At 37.9% G+C, this 15,568-nt stretch overlaps 1 protein-coding gene across 1 annotated transcript in view; it reads left to right on the top strand.

The window, feature by feature from the left end:
* The first annotated feature begins 3,608 nt into the window (after window positions 1-3,608).
* Window positions 3,609-15,568, top strand: part of xirp2b (xin actin binding repeat containing 2b) — a 38,434-nt gene continuing 26,474 nt past the window's right edge. Inside the window, exon 1 of the mRNA XM_044366169.1 lies at window positions 3,609-3,925. The gene's annotated coding sequence lies outside the window, so the exon portion shown is untranslated. The remainder of the gene's footprint in view (window positions 3,926-15,568) is intronic.

Genomic DNA, 15,568 nt, shown 5'->3' with positions numbered 1-15,568 from the left:
CCCACTATAGCATCATATCATGTGCCATGACTGTGGCCAAAGGTGGTGGGATTATTCATTACTTTAAAACAACATGGATATATAGTGTTTTATGTTTGTAAATGAAGATCCTTAATAATCTGCTGTAGGTGTTCAGATTTCTAGAAGTAAATCTGGTTTTGCTGGTTTGGGCTGGACTAAAACAAAAATAGAAAATCCATCAGTCTTAGACTTCCTGCATGTCATACAATACTCTTGGCTCCAACTCATTTTGGAAACTGAACTTTATACTGCTGCAACATTTGTATAACATCCTTCTAAAATGTATTGCATTACTGTTGTCTGGCATGGTTATAGTTTTAAAACATGCTCACATGGTAATGAATCTGATAAACTTAAGAGGCTTATAAAAAGAAACAGCTGCCTTGGCAAAAACCCATGGCTCTACTATACATATCAAATTTAATTAGTCCCTGCTGGGCTCTTTAAATTGCATCAGCCAAATGTAAAAAAGGTTTGTGACAGGTTAGAGGAGAATGCAACAGGGAAGCTTTGCTTGTTTTATATTTGTTGAGTTACATTTAAGATATTGAACATGAAGTCTACTTTACCTTTCAGGAATGGAGGGTCAAAATAAATCACTGAGGCACACTGCCATCTTGTGGCCATAACGTTAAACAACAGATGGTCTGCAGGCCCAGACTAATTCAAAAATCTCTTCAAATAGAGCCAAACGTGTGGGTGGGTATGAGTGCATCTGAGTCTGCTGAGATTAAGGGGAGAGGGAATTATGTTCTTGCTTCATGTTCAGCATGATTTATTTTAGTGTGCGTCTTAATTACTGGACATGAAGGGGAAAGTGAATATTAGATTTGGAAAATTTCATAATTAAAGTTCTTCATTTTCAAATCTTTATTTGATCAGAGAAAGTGTCCAGATTTCCAAAAATTGCTTAATGTTTCATAGTCCTTTTTCACAGCAGATGTTTGAGCCTGTCAGTGTAGGAAATAACAGGTGCTACTAATAACACTAATGATGGTTCTTCATTAATTTTTATTATTTTCACCTGTGATTTTCCTTCTTTTGCATGTCAAAATGTCTTCCATACGTATGCTATTATTCATACTACTATTCATACATGAAGCTGCCCACTGCAACATAGTTATCTGCTATCAGCTTAGTATCAATAAGCAGCATTTCATCTTCCCCACCCAGTCTCCACTTCTCTAACCTTTACTGTCACCCCAGTTATTCCATCCACTGAGGTATTACATTTCCACAAATGTGATAGTAACTTGATCGAGCATTGATGTGGTTGAACAGGGATCAGGGAGTCTGCATGTGTTTCTCTCAATGAGCAGTAGATGATGCTAAAGAGCTAATTCTGGAGAACATCTCTGCAGCTAAACAATTTAGTCCAACCACAGTTCTTCGAGTAGGAATGCACAAAGTAAACAGGAACAGTGCACACTCTGTGTTGGCAGCTGCGCTTTAAAGCACAGCCATTACATTAAGTTGAAACAGAAGCATGCTGTTAGTTTACTCATTTCAAGGAGTACGTTAAGTGTTTACACAGAAACCACTAACAATGAGGTGGGGTTCAAGCACAACCTCAGTTCCTAAGGTTCTTAAAAGGGGAAAAAATAGAAAACAATAATAAAGTATTCAACCAGTAGTTTAGACCAATCAAACATTGGGTATTAATTTCAGTCAATAGTTAATACATACACAGATGTGTTTGGGAGCTTTGCTGTACAGTGTATTGAATGTTGAAGCAGTGCATGTGATTGCCTGTTTCTTTCTTTCTCTTTTTCATTGTCTAGTGTTTGCTTACTTGTCACGTCAAATGAAAGATGTGTTCTAATTAACAGAAATAATTTAAGAGGGTTGAGAAAATAAACAAATCTCAGAGGGAACACGTGCTTACAGAACTACAAAAACTGCACAATTATTTCCGAAGTATTAACCTCTATTGTATTGCAGAACAAAACTAAATAAAAGCTGTAAGGATTGGATTGGGAGATTTGACAGTGCAGGATCCAAATGTATTTTGATGCTCCCTTATGCTTTTTAATGTCAGCATGACTCTGTTTTAGCATCCTCATTAGTGCTAATGAGAAATTGGTTTTCCCATGTACAGTCTCTTAAAAGTACCCTGTGTCTCACATGAAAGGGCTGCCTTGGTGGCACAGGGGTTTAATGCTCTGACCATGAACCACAATGTCACCAGTTTGCTGCATGTCTTTATCCATCTATCTCTGTCTCCTCGTTTCCTGCAATCTCTCTAAGAATAGACACCTCTCACTACGTTTAAGAGTAGGGTTTCCTTTTTGATAAAGCTTATAGTTAGGGCTGGCCCAGGCTTACTGCTATAGGCCTAGACTGCCTGGGGAATTCCCATGATGCACTGAGCCTCTCTCCTCCCCCCCCCCCCCCTCCACTTGTACACATTCATGTACCATTAATACGTTACTAACTTAGCATCTTCCCTGTAGTTTAATGCTTTCTTGTCTCGCAGGTGACCTTTGGCTGCTGACCGGCTGCTGTCTAGCTTGACGCCACCGCTGCTGCTATTATTTTTAGTCATATTTCTATTATTATTATTGTTATTATTGTTGTTGCTGTGCTTCTCTGTCTCTCTCTCTCTCCCCCTCCCTTTTTCCCTTTCAACCCACGTGGTCAAGGCAGATGACCAAATATCTTGCCATTTTAGATGGATTAGATAGATCACAGTATGAAATTTTGTATAGACATTCATGTTTTCCAGATGATGTAATCTTTTAATCTTTTGTTGATCCACTGACCTTTCCTGACGCTCCCCCATGAGGTTGACTTTTTAGTTCTTCATTAAAATATCTCACAACTATTGGATGGCTTGCTGTGAAATATGGCACACCAAATCATGGTCCCCAGAGGATAAATTGTAATAATCCTGACTTCTCATCTAGCATAATGTGGTCAAATTGAATTTGTCCAATAATTTTGTTTATGAAACACCAGCAAAACTCATTAAATTCTCACCAGCTTCACCTGTACTTTGTGTTCAGTGCTAATTAGCAAATGTTTGTACACTAAACCAACATGGTAAACATTATACCAGCTAAACATCAACATGCTAGCATTATCAAAGTGAACATATTAGCATGCTGATGTTAGCATGGCTGTAGACTTGTTATGTTATTGAAAGGCACAGGTTAACTCTGAAGGAAAGTGATCTGCTATCAGTGGTCTTCTATCAGTGTAACCTGATGGCTGTGAATGGATAAAGCACCAGGCTCTACGTGACATTGTGGCCTGGCCTGTTATGAATTATGCATTCCTCTCAGGTTAACAGTGGATATCCGATGTCCTTCTTTCAGCACTTCACTCTGGACAGATCTATGATGGATATGTTTCTTATATGTTTGGGGTTTTTTTCTTTCACCAGAGCAGCTGCAAGAAGCTTTTGGAAATGTTTTAAGAAAAAGGTGAGCTTTAATACATACATTTCAGTTCAATAAAATGATTTCTCTATGGCCTTCATTGCATTAAGTTACCGGCAAATAATTATTTGTATGGGGTGTTTGTGTGTGTGAAAGTCCTCTGCTATAGTGACTCAGTGTGTTTCTCTTTAGGGAGCTCCTGAGAGCTTTTCAGCAGAGCCTGTCAATTCTCTGCCTCTATAGAGCTGCTGATAGTGGACCCTCAGGCTGCAAAGAAAGTGGAACCCTGTCAAGTGCACTGACCTGTGTCCTCTCCCTCCTTTAGTCAGAGTGCTCAGTGATACAATTGCACCACAATGGAAATTCAATCAAGAGATGGACCGAGTGAGTAGCGACTGCTCTCATGTCTGTCTCCAGCTCGCCTGCAAATCGATCAATGAATCTAAAGGGGAACTTTAAACACATCTGGATTAAAGATACTTAAGTATTGGGAGGCTTTTTAGAGATCATCACTTTCACCAACTGTGAGTACAATCATTGTTCTATTTATATCTATGTGTATGTGTGTGACTGTGTGTGTTTCTGACTGCAGTAAAGTTGATAATGCTGTCAGGTCATTGGGTGTGTAGTAATTATTACCTGCATTCAAAACTGTGTATAGTCAAACATGACCAATGCCATGCACTCTTTCAGCATTGTGTCCAGAGTGAATGGTAGTGATGATAAATGCTTATTGGTGAGTCTGTTGCTAAGGCATCACTACCACCATCGATCAGAGTAAAGTGTGTCAGTCAAAGAAACTGGTTTACCTTGACAGACCATGATTTATTACCAAATACAGTTATAACAAGCAAGATTATGCTTATTAATCTTTTAAAATAATAACCTGACAGGAAACACACAAGCACACTGGGTGTTTTTGAAAGACACACTGTTGTTATAACTTCAATTCCAATATTTATATAAAGTTTCTTGCATTCACCCTCATGTGGTGCTTCTACAAGTAGTTTGAGAAGTCAGCACTGATACAGAATTCACTCCCAGCTAACTGGTCTGAGACAGGCATTATGATGATGATGGTGATGTAGTCCCCTACTGAAGAGTAGGGAGAGGGTATATTGGCGAGAAAGGGAATGAACCTCAGAAACTTGTAGGGAATCTTAAGAGGGCCCACCTACACACAATGTAAGCACATGTTCACACCATGAGTACAAATATTACTGCAAATAGATCTCAATCACAGACATTTCGTTCACTTTAAAAAAAAAAAAATCAGACCATGAGGTGCTACTATTGTTCACAATAATTTGCCCTGTGAGTTGAACAATGAGTATAATCAGTCCAACATGAATGATTTTAATAGAGGGAGACAATCTGGCAGAACACAGAAATTCATGATTAGCAGTGTGTGGGAACCAATCATGTCATATTCCAGGGCTTTGAACCACTGATGAATTTGAATGACATGGTATCCATGACAACTATAGCAAATGAGTGCACGCACAATAGTAAATCCTCGTTTAGTTTGAAATAGTTAGCATGTACTGTATGTCAAATGGGCCACGTAGCGTATTAGCCTCCTGGCTTGACTTTTTTCAAATCTCGCAGCTCCTACAAGGCCAGTATTTCTTTCACATAAATAATGAGGCCAGGAGCACTGGATGAATATTGTGCTGTGTAGGCCTTAGGAGCAGTGAATTACTGTTTCAGCAGGCTGGCTGGTTTTATGCATGTGGCTCATTTGCATTCACACTCTATTGTAGTAGCAACAGGCATGATATATTGCAGTTGATATATGTGCACACTTCCCAGCCCTGCAATAGAAAACATTTTTCCTGTTAGCCTTAAACCTGCAGCTATATTTGAGGTCGATGTTGTGTTGAGTGATCATAATTAACCAAAGGTTGTTTATGTTGACGGTGATAAAGTAGCTCAGTGATTAGCACTGCACAGTGAGAAGAAAGAGACTTTCTTGTCTCTCTGTTATTATTGTAATGCAGTTGTCTCTTTGCCTTTGGTACAAAGTATGCAGGAAAAGTCTCCGACCCCTCATGACCTTGAAAATGATTAAAGCAGGAAGAGGAATTTGAGAAAACCCCTCTTTGTCTACCTTAATGCAAACCCATCTAATATTGTAGTAACTGTATTTTGCCACAAGATGGCTGGTAGGTGCACACAGAAATCATGAGGATTGTCAAGGATATTTTGTTGACTGGCTTTTGTAAGTCCCTTCCTATTATAGGAGTGGACTGTTTCTTCAGGCAAAACTGAAAATGTTCATATTTTAAATACTAAAATATAAATAGCTGCCAGCAACAACAACAGTCTATGCTTGAAAAGCTTTCCCCTTCAAATTATTCATACAATGATAATGTATGTACAGTGTAACATTACGTGCTGCAGGGACTCCGCTTCAGCTGGGTGGCCCAAACATATGCCACAACTAGACTGCAATGAATGAATGAATGAATTGTAAAATATATCAAATCCAAATAAACATGTGTGCTTCTAAAACAACATTAATAAAACATTCATTATGACTCTGCTGCAAATCCTCTGACTCTGTTATTAATCTCTCATGAGCCAAAACCATTGCAATAGTGATATGTTTCTACTTTAGTTCAAGCTTAGTGTGACTTATGATTTAATGTGCTTACACCGCAAGACACTCTCACTGCAGCAAAGATTAATTAAGCGTGATACATTTTGCATAATGGGCACTTGTGTTTAGTAAACAATTTTTTGTTAACATAAATCACTATGGGCAGTCTGGTAGTTGATGCAAGGCAAAAAATCTGTCTTTGAGTTTTCCCCCGACCACTGCAGAGCAGAACCGAAGCTTTTCCACAGTCAGCTGGATACAACTACTGCACCCTTATGCTCCTATTGCTATCACTTTAATAACACAGTTAATGCTACATTAAATTAGAGTGTCTCATGACTTCCCTATTAATTAGAGCCCAAGTGTTTTATATCAGTTGTAATGCATTTATGAAATTGAATCTTACCTACGAACCTCAAGTTTAATGAAGTGTGCTATTCTCTAATGATGATGTTTAGTGCTTACAGCTGGTTGGACTTTGAATTAGATTCTTTTGCAAATGCTTTGTGCTTTTCATGTGTGTTTCACATGTGATGTGCTGTTTTATATAGTAATACTTTTCTATTATGACCGTATGAAAATGTGTACCTCCAAGCAAATGGCCACTATACATGTATACAGTAGGGATATAACAATACATTGTCTCTAATTGCACTGTTACTGTATCATAATGGTCAATACAACGCACTTGACTCAATAAAATTTGGTCTCATAGCTGTGGTTATGTCGTCCTATGTAGTCCTGGATTTGTCACCACATTACTGTATTTCTCAGGAATTTCTCCAACCAATATGAATCCCATATATACTTTCACTAATTCACAGAAAATGCCTGTCGATAATATTGTTTTATAACCTTTAATGTTAAATTTAAAGCAAATGGAAATGTCGGGCACATACTCAGATACCACTCTGAAAATGAAAATGTATCGAATTGCGACAGGAAAGTATCAAATATTAAATAAATCCATGAATTTTGTGAATCATTACAGCCCTAGAGCACATTTACCTGCCAAAGGAATGTACTGCATATCTGTAGATGTTATCATTTCAAATAAATGAGAAAATTATGTCACATTTTGCAAATTTTCATAATTTCCCTCTATGTAATGCATTAACCTGTTCAAAACCAATTAACATGGTTAAGTATTAAGTAGTATGGATTAATTAGAACTTATAGAGCTTTGATGCAGATTCAAAGTCAAACTAATTTCTCACAAGTTCATTCAGCAAAATGAGGTGATTAGGCTTTAGCAAATTGGTAAAACCACCTCAAGCTTCAGCCAACCAACTTTTTGAGACATGTTGAGTAAATCAGGACTCAGCTCAGGTTTGGAGTGTCTTAGACCTCTGGCTCTTTATTATACAACAAGACCTCTAATGGGTCAGCATCCTAACTCATGCAGAGCATGACTAACAAGGTAGACTTCACTGTGGTGATGAAGGAGCAGCTGAATATATACACACTGAACCAAACAGGGGGTCGAGCTCCTTGGCCTTGCAGCAGCTGGTAGCGGAGAAATGACCAGAATGAAATGGAACAACAGTGTGTAAATAGATTTTTGACTGATGAGCGTGAAATGTTTGACAAGTGTGAAAAGGACAGGACTCAAGGAAGATGAATAGACATCAACACAAAGAAAGCCAACTTTGACATCTCTGGTCTCTTTAACGATAAATCATTTTAAAATGTTGGTTAAATGATCTGAAAACATGGAAAAACATGACTTTCATTTTGAAGGTGAAAGGTAAAATTGAGTTTTCTCTGATGCCTTTCAGCTTGTTCAAGTTTTACATTACTTACCAAAAGATCTACTTTATTCTTATTCAGACTCATAGAAATGCAGTCAAATTTGTCATTAGCGTGTTTGACCATCTGAACATTTTGTAATGGGTGTCACCCCTCTTTGAGTCATGGATCTCAGTCTTTTGTCACTTGAGACAGTTATTTTTAGGTTCTTTTTGAGTTTCTGTCATGGCTTTTGGTGCCGATATTGGGTGTCAGGCATGACTATGTCATAGGACGAGCAGGCAGGCGCTAAATATATGCCCTGTTGCTATGAATGTCGGTGATGTGTGTTTTGGGGTTTTTTTGCAAATTGCTTTTGTCATTGTCTCAGAGACCACTCTTTTATTTCACACTTATTGCTCATGAAAGCCACCTGAACCTTCACAGATGAATCCGTTTGGGCATTAGGTCTATCTTTAACTGCTTTTCAGCTCTGTTACTGCTCCATGTCAACATTTATATTCCTTGATTATTATTTCCTTCAGGCGGGATTTGTCAGAAATGCATGTGAGAATCTTTTTGGGCACCGTTATGTTTTCCTTCTCTTCTTCAGCTACACATGGCCTCACCAGCAGAAAAACAAAGTCCTGGATCAGAGTAAAAGTGTTGGGTGATTATTTTACGAAAACCTGACACCCTTGACAGACAGCAGTGTGTGGAGGCAGGAGCCATGTACAGCATCTGCCACAGTCCTACATGATGATCATAGGAAACACATACCTGCCATTCCATTTTAATGAGGATCCTCTGCCGGTAGAATGACCCAGATTCAAAAAAGTTGTAATATTTCTTTCTGCAGATTTTTCACATTAGAAGTTAAAACGATCAAATTGTGGTGAGACGTGCAGAGCAGAGCAGCACATGAGGAAAATCGCCCTCTCTAGAGTCGCTGTAATATTGTGTCACTTTAATAATTCTAAAGAGTAATCCTTCACTACATTGTTAATGCTTTATAATCCTCCTTTGGATACCACAGATCTAATTAAGGTGAGCGCCAGTTGGTACTTCACTCAGTTCTCCACTCGTCTTTTGTTTGCTATGATCAGGTGTCAGTCATGAACAGTGAGATGGGGTTAAGGGATGTTGAAATTGTGTTACTTTGTAGTATTACAGACTTTTTAAAACATTCTTGCATGTGCATTTTCCAGGAAGAGGAAAGGTGGTGAACACTAATGGACACATTAATGGGTAGTAAGGGCCATTGCACTGCAATCCCATTGGCCAGATTCAGCAAATATGCCATGGTGCATTCTTGTCACATGTTAGTGCAGTCCTTCTAAACACATCAGCCTTTCACTGGAAAGGCTGGGGTATTTGGTTTGTGTGTGTGTTTCATTTTTCTTTTACATTTAAAATGGTAATATGAAGTCCTCTTCAGTAATATTTGGTTGCCATGGCAAGAGCTGATCTGAAATGAATAAATGTAAGTGAGTCTTCAACAAAGTGAAATGTCACGATTGAGTTCATAATGCTCATAATAAGTGTTAATTATTCATTCTAATGTAAACTCAATGAATTCCTAAATGTCCAACAGTATTTTTTTTACAATGTCCAAAGTCCTTAAAGGAAAAGTTCACAGTTTTTGAAGTGTGTCCTAAAACAATAGTCAAGTGCCCAAATGAACACTGACACATGCTTTTCTTGTTGTGGTCATTCCACCTGTTAAGACTGGCCATTAGAAGATCCCTTCATAATGCACTTTTAATATAAGTAATTTTTGTTATGTTCCTTCCACTGCAGCTGAACAGGAAAACATGAGACACAAATAGGGAATTTACTAAAACAGACTGTAACTGTGGGATATTTGACCAGCTAAGACTGCTGAAACCTCAGATTATCTTCAGATAAGCATTTAAATAAATTTGGAGGGGATCTTCCAATGGTCAGTATGAACGAGAGGAGTGATTAAAGCAAGCAAAACCTGCCTCTATGTTCATACGAGAACCTGAATATTGTTTTAAGACAGACTTGAAAAACTGCAAACCTGTCTATCCTTTAATAAACGCTCTCAGGTTCAGAACTTTCCTGCCCACCCCAAACACACCCTTGACTGTTTTGATCTTGCTACAAGAAGAAACTCAAAACTCACCTTTTAATATTTGATTGTATGTCTCGCACTACTCCACTCTTGTGTTGTGTTTTCGGTTATTTTTCTTACTCACTTAATTTGTCATGTAAAGCGCCTTTCTGTACCCTGAATAGTGCCCTATAAATATAAAACATTACATAACTTCCCTTAATCTTGCCTTTTTTGTGTGTTTATCTGAACTGTGAATTCAACCCATGTTAACCCATAAAAATTAGATGAATCTGAGATCATCACAACAGTTCTCTGAGGATGAATAAGTAAGAATTGAGAGAAATATGAGGGTAGAACTTCAAATATAATTTACATTCATTTCAGGCTGACTGCACAGAGGGAAAATGGCCTTCATGTTGTAGCGAACTCGCAGACGTGACTACAGACGTAAAAAAAAAATCTTTGTGCAGCACTGAAGACCTCTTGATGTTATTGTAGAACTTTGCCCTTGCCATGCAACTGAGTGATTGTTCTTAACTCTATTCAATGATGAACTACTCAGTTGATAGATATTTCTTCCCAAAGTTTCTGTCATATTGATTGGCAGGCCCTGAAAATGCCTGGTACTGAACATACTGTGCCAGAGCGGGAGTCCCTAAAGTAAACCTTGAACAGTTGCAAAACCACAGCAAGTGCAATGTTGCATGTATATGTTATATGTGTGTGTGTGTGTGTGTGTGTGTGTGTGTGTGCTTCTGTCACAGTGTAGTCAACCAACTCGGAGTTTTCCCTTTGCTGCCTGCTACTCACTCCACATGCACACAGAAAAATCTCTGGATCCAAAAACACAAGAACGCACACACACACACACACACACACACACACACACACACACACACACACACACAAACAGTGCATGGTGGGTAGGCCCCTCCCTACTGAGCATCAGAAACAAAGTGCTGCCTGCTTTTTGTTCTCAGTGGTGGTAGCTGTGAAGGTTGGCTGGAGGCGTGAAAACACAAAGTACCTGTATGTGTGGGTAGGCTTTGCCAGGAAGAATTGATTATTGGCTCCAGGGGACACTTCCCTCTGTGCATCAAAGACCTCAGTGTGATATAGACTGTCTGTCTGTTTCTTTTACAGACATTCTAGCTTTTTCCACAATGCTTTTAATGAATTTGTGAATTCCACCAGTATCATAATGTGAGAAACCAAGAATGTTTTGGACAGACTGACGAACACAGCAACATTTGGAGTGTGTGAAAACTGCCTTATGTAGTTTGGTGTGTGAGTTTAATGTGTTTTTTACAGTAAAAAGATGCATTTTCTATATTTCTCCTTAATTGGCAATATGCATTATGCATAATTGGCATTATGGTCTGTGAAATATTGAATCAAGTGCAATGTTGGATTTTATCTATACATTTTCGGTAGAGTAACCTAATTTTAAAGTGTTGTGTCATTTACCAGTGCAATATTTGAGTTTTTGGTACCACTTTCTGATAAGCTACCCTTTATTAAAGGTTTGTAAGCATTAATTAACAGCTAAATTAATGGTTAATAGGTCATTTACTAATGCTTTATCACTTATAAACCATTAATAAGCATAATTTCTGAGTTGCCAGGTTGTGAAAAATCCCTCCCTTCTATACTATCATAACATTTGCTTTATTTAATTTGTTGGTAAGACACCTCTGAGGTACTGTTCAAGCTCTTACCTTCTAAAGGGCTGCAGGGCATCCAGATGAAAATACATTAATAACAATTTATTAACATTTAACACTGCAGACTTTAATTATTTTCATTAATAACTTATTAAATATAACTTCAGACCTGATGACTTAGAAAATGTGAAACACTAGCTCTTTGTTAATGACTTATAATTATTTATAACTGCAGGCCTGATGACTCATCTGTTACCGTGACTATTAAGCAATTATTTACCATTTAAAACACCCAAGAACTTATTACTAAATCTTCTTTTGGGTGAAGCTGTAATAGTACCAGTCTAGTATTACCACAACAATTATCAAGCATTTTTTCAGAGTTTTTTTTTTTACAGGCTGCAAAATGCTGAGACTGCATTCACACTGGATAGGCTTTTTATATGTCCCTGAACAAGTGACCGAATAGATCATCAGAAATGATTATTAATCATTAATTAAGGGTTACATGTTTCACACTTTCCAGTAAGTCGTCAGTCCCACAGTTATAAATGATATGAATCATTAATAAAGGGTTAAATGTCTCACCATCTTTCTGATAAGTCATAAAGGGTTAGTGTCTCAAATTTCCTAAGTCATCGAGCCTGCAGTTATAAATAACTATAAGTCATTGATAAAAGGTTAGCGTTTCACATTTTCTGAGTAACCAGGTCTGCAGTAATATTTAATAAGTCATTAATGAGGATTAGCGAGATAAAGCAAATGTTATTGTGGCCTAGAAAGGAGGGGTCTTTCACAACCTGGCAACCCCAAAGTTATGCTTATTAATGGCTTATAAATGATTTATAAAGCATTAGTAAATTATTTATTAACCATTAATTGAGCCATTAATTAATGCTGATAAACCCTTTATAAAGAGTACCAATTTTTAAAACACATTTTATATATTTTGGAAAAGGAAAACAGAGAGTCTCTGTGAATCTACAAAGAGTGTACAGTACAATTACGTGTGAAATAGAATAGTACAGAAAAGAGGAGAGAGAGCTGTAATAGTTAAGTCATTGCTTTCCTAGAGATTTACATGAGCTGCTTCCATTCTGTCCATCAGTATTCTCAAATGAGACTTTTCCTAAAGGCCAGCTTTGGACAGCTGGGTGTGAAAGATTGGAGCTTTCACAAAAATCCCTCTGTCTTCAGTCTCTTATGAGGCGCAAACACACAGCCGGGGGCGTTGGCTGGACTGTTAACCATCAGGGGCTGAGCCCAGATTCTTCTCCTTCAAAAAACTTTAAAAACATACTTCTAAATAGACTGTTTCCATGCATTTTTTTTTTTTTTTGCATGTGAGGGCTACACATCATTTAAAATGTGAAAATTGGAGAAGGAAGGAAGAGTTTGGATTTGATTCATTATATAATCTGCACATAAATATTTCAGCCACTTGAATGTCTCAAACCAAAATAAGCGTCATGTCAGATACCTACTACCATTATTACTAGACCTACATGATGGAAAATCATTGCTGATGGACCTACTTGATATGAACAACAATATATGATTACACAATATACTGTATATTACACCTGACACTGACCTGCAGTGTCTAAATCATTTAGATTCACTGTTTATTTCCTAGTTTAATCTGATGTCTCTCGTGAGTGAGCAAACTCTTTAAACGGACTAACGTTATCAGCTAGTAGCCTTAAGTTTTGTTTTATGAAAGCTGTGGTAATTTAGCTGTCAATGTGTCACATGATCAAAATAAAGTTGGATTGGTCATAAAACTTGCCTTGGGTGTTATCACTGTTTGTAGGACTACCAGACCAATAAAATATAAAACTTGTTGGCTATCTAACATGAGACTAGGCTAGTTTGGTCTTGCTAGCCAACGACAGGCACAACTAAGCTATCATTGCTAACGGTTTAGCTGACTACGGGGCAGTGCAAAGTACGTTAGCTATATATAACTTATGCTCTGCTCATATTATGTTCACGTAACCTGGAACTCATACAGACATTTACACACTTTGTTTTCTTGGTTCAACATGAGAGGATGTTGCCATTGCTTCAGCTTAAAGCCCTTTACTGGTAAAAACTCTGCATATCCATTATTTCCTCACACTGACTGAATATGTAAGCTAGCGTTTGGCATAGTAACCCCATCGTTTGAAGAATTGACAGAGACCTGTCAGCAAATAAGACATGTATTTCTACGTATTTTCCTGTAAACCCTCTCTTATTGGTCTTGCCTCCGTTACATTCGCTGATACAAAATTACAACACTGCTGTCTTCTTTAGTGACAAACCGCTCAAAAGGGAGAATTATTCAGGGTTTAAGATAAAATCTTCAGGGCTACAGCCCCGAATGCCCAGGCCAGGCAATGCCCATGCTCACTCAGTCTGGCTCTGTGATGTACACGATTAGTAACAGATGGAAGTCTTTAGGGACAAATCTGTAAATTATGTCTTTTTTGATAATACAACCCATGTGAGTCTGCAATGTGATATCATCTACTGAAATGTTTTGTTTGATCAACAAATTGCAATTTGAACTTTTAAGGTAATAGTTCGACATTTTTGGAGACACACTTATCCACTTTTTTCCCCCAGAATTACTTCACAAGATTGAAACCACTCTCATGTGTACAATAACTGGAGCTACAGCAAAGAATTAGTTAGCTTAGCTTAGCCTAGATGGTGGGAAACAGCTAGTCTGGCACTCTCTAAAGTACAAAAATCTGCTCTCAAACAATCAATTTTGCCATTTTACTTTTGAAATATGAACCCTTTTAGGCCCTCTTGATGATTAATGAAATGAATTTCAGAAAATAAAATTATTCTTTCCTGTATTTAACTCTCTGTACATGTGACTGCAGCCTGTAACAGTGGGCTGAGCACGCATTGCTTTATATTAAAGGAGTATTAACCAAAATAGGCTGACACACTGCAACACATTACTGACATTGCTCATTTGAATGTCATTGACTTCTAATACTGTGATTGTGTTGTATAAATACAGTACTTAAAGTATTTTGCATGTATATGATATATGTTGTTCCACTGCTTTCAGAGCGTGTGCCTGTTGTGTGTTACATTTTTGACAGTGTGTGCTGTTCATATTCAGTGATCATGCTGGAAACCACCTTTCTACAGCAGCCAGTGACCCAACACCACACTAAATATATCAGGGACAAACATAGAGTCTGGGAAGCTTTAACTGCGTTCTAAATACTGTAAACTACTTCAGGTCTAAAACGAACATCTAATCTGTACACAGCAGCACTTAAATGTCAGAAATAGGCATGTTGGTTATGACGGTTGGCTGATACTTTTTCTGTTCATGCCACAAGCAAGAACACCTGCATTATTTTGTGTGAATGGTAGTGGGAGAGATAAGAGATCAGAGTGTCAATTTGAAAGTGAGAATAGATATTTCAACGATATTTAGGAAAGACATATTTTGAGCCAGTGGAACAAGAAGCCTCCCGAGGATCTCTGCTTTCAGCTTTGTTTCTTGACTCTCAGATGCCTGTTTAGCATTTCCTCTCCTACAAGAATTTGATTTCAGCCCATCAAGTGTTTTGACGTGTGAGAAATGTGAGAGGGTTCCTTGCTGCAGTTTCCAAGCAGAAACAATGGCACTGCTTCAATTTAAGATTTGTGGTACCTAATTTTGCAAAGAAGCAGCAGGAGATGCACCTTCAGGAGCATTTTTTAATTTGCAAACAATCTGAAGACCAAAGTAGAGGTATTTCTGAGCCCCATGGTGCCGATTAGCAGCTAAGCGGTATACTGTATCCTCATTGCCTCCTGAGGCATTTACACAAATAAAGATAAAGAAGTATGCATATTATTATCTGTGACTGCATCACTTATTATTGCTGGTGTCCACAGAGGTTAGAATACTCCACTCTTGCCAGGGATGTTTTTCCTTGTTCGCATGAAACTACAAGTGATAGAGCCAGAGTACATAATTTCTTGTATGTGTGCGACTCTCTCTGTGGTTGCTCAAGACTCATCTCCCTGATGAAGGTCTTTCACCACAGGTTTCAAATGACTCTGTGCATTAAAAAGATGAGGTTTTATAGAAAAG

Source organism: Thunnus albacares, chromosome 11, assembly GCF_914725855.1.
Source record: "Thunnus albacares chromosome 11, fThuAlb1.1, whole genome shotgun sequence".
NCBI lineage: Eukaryota > Metazoa > Chordata > Actinopteri > Scombriformes > Scombridae > Thunnus > Thunnus albacares.
Note: the sequence above shows the minus strand (reverse complement) of the source record. Positions and strands in the feature narration are given on the sequence as shown.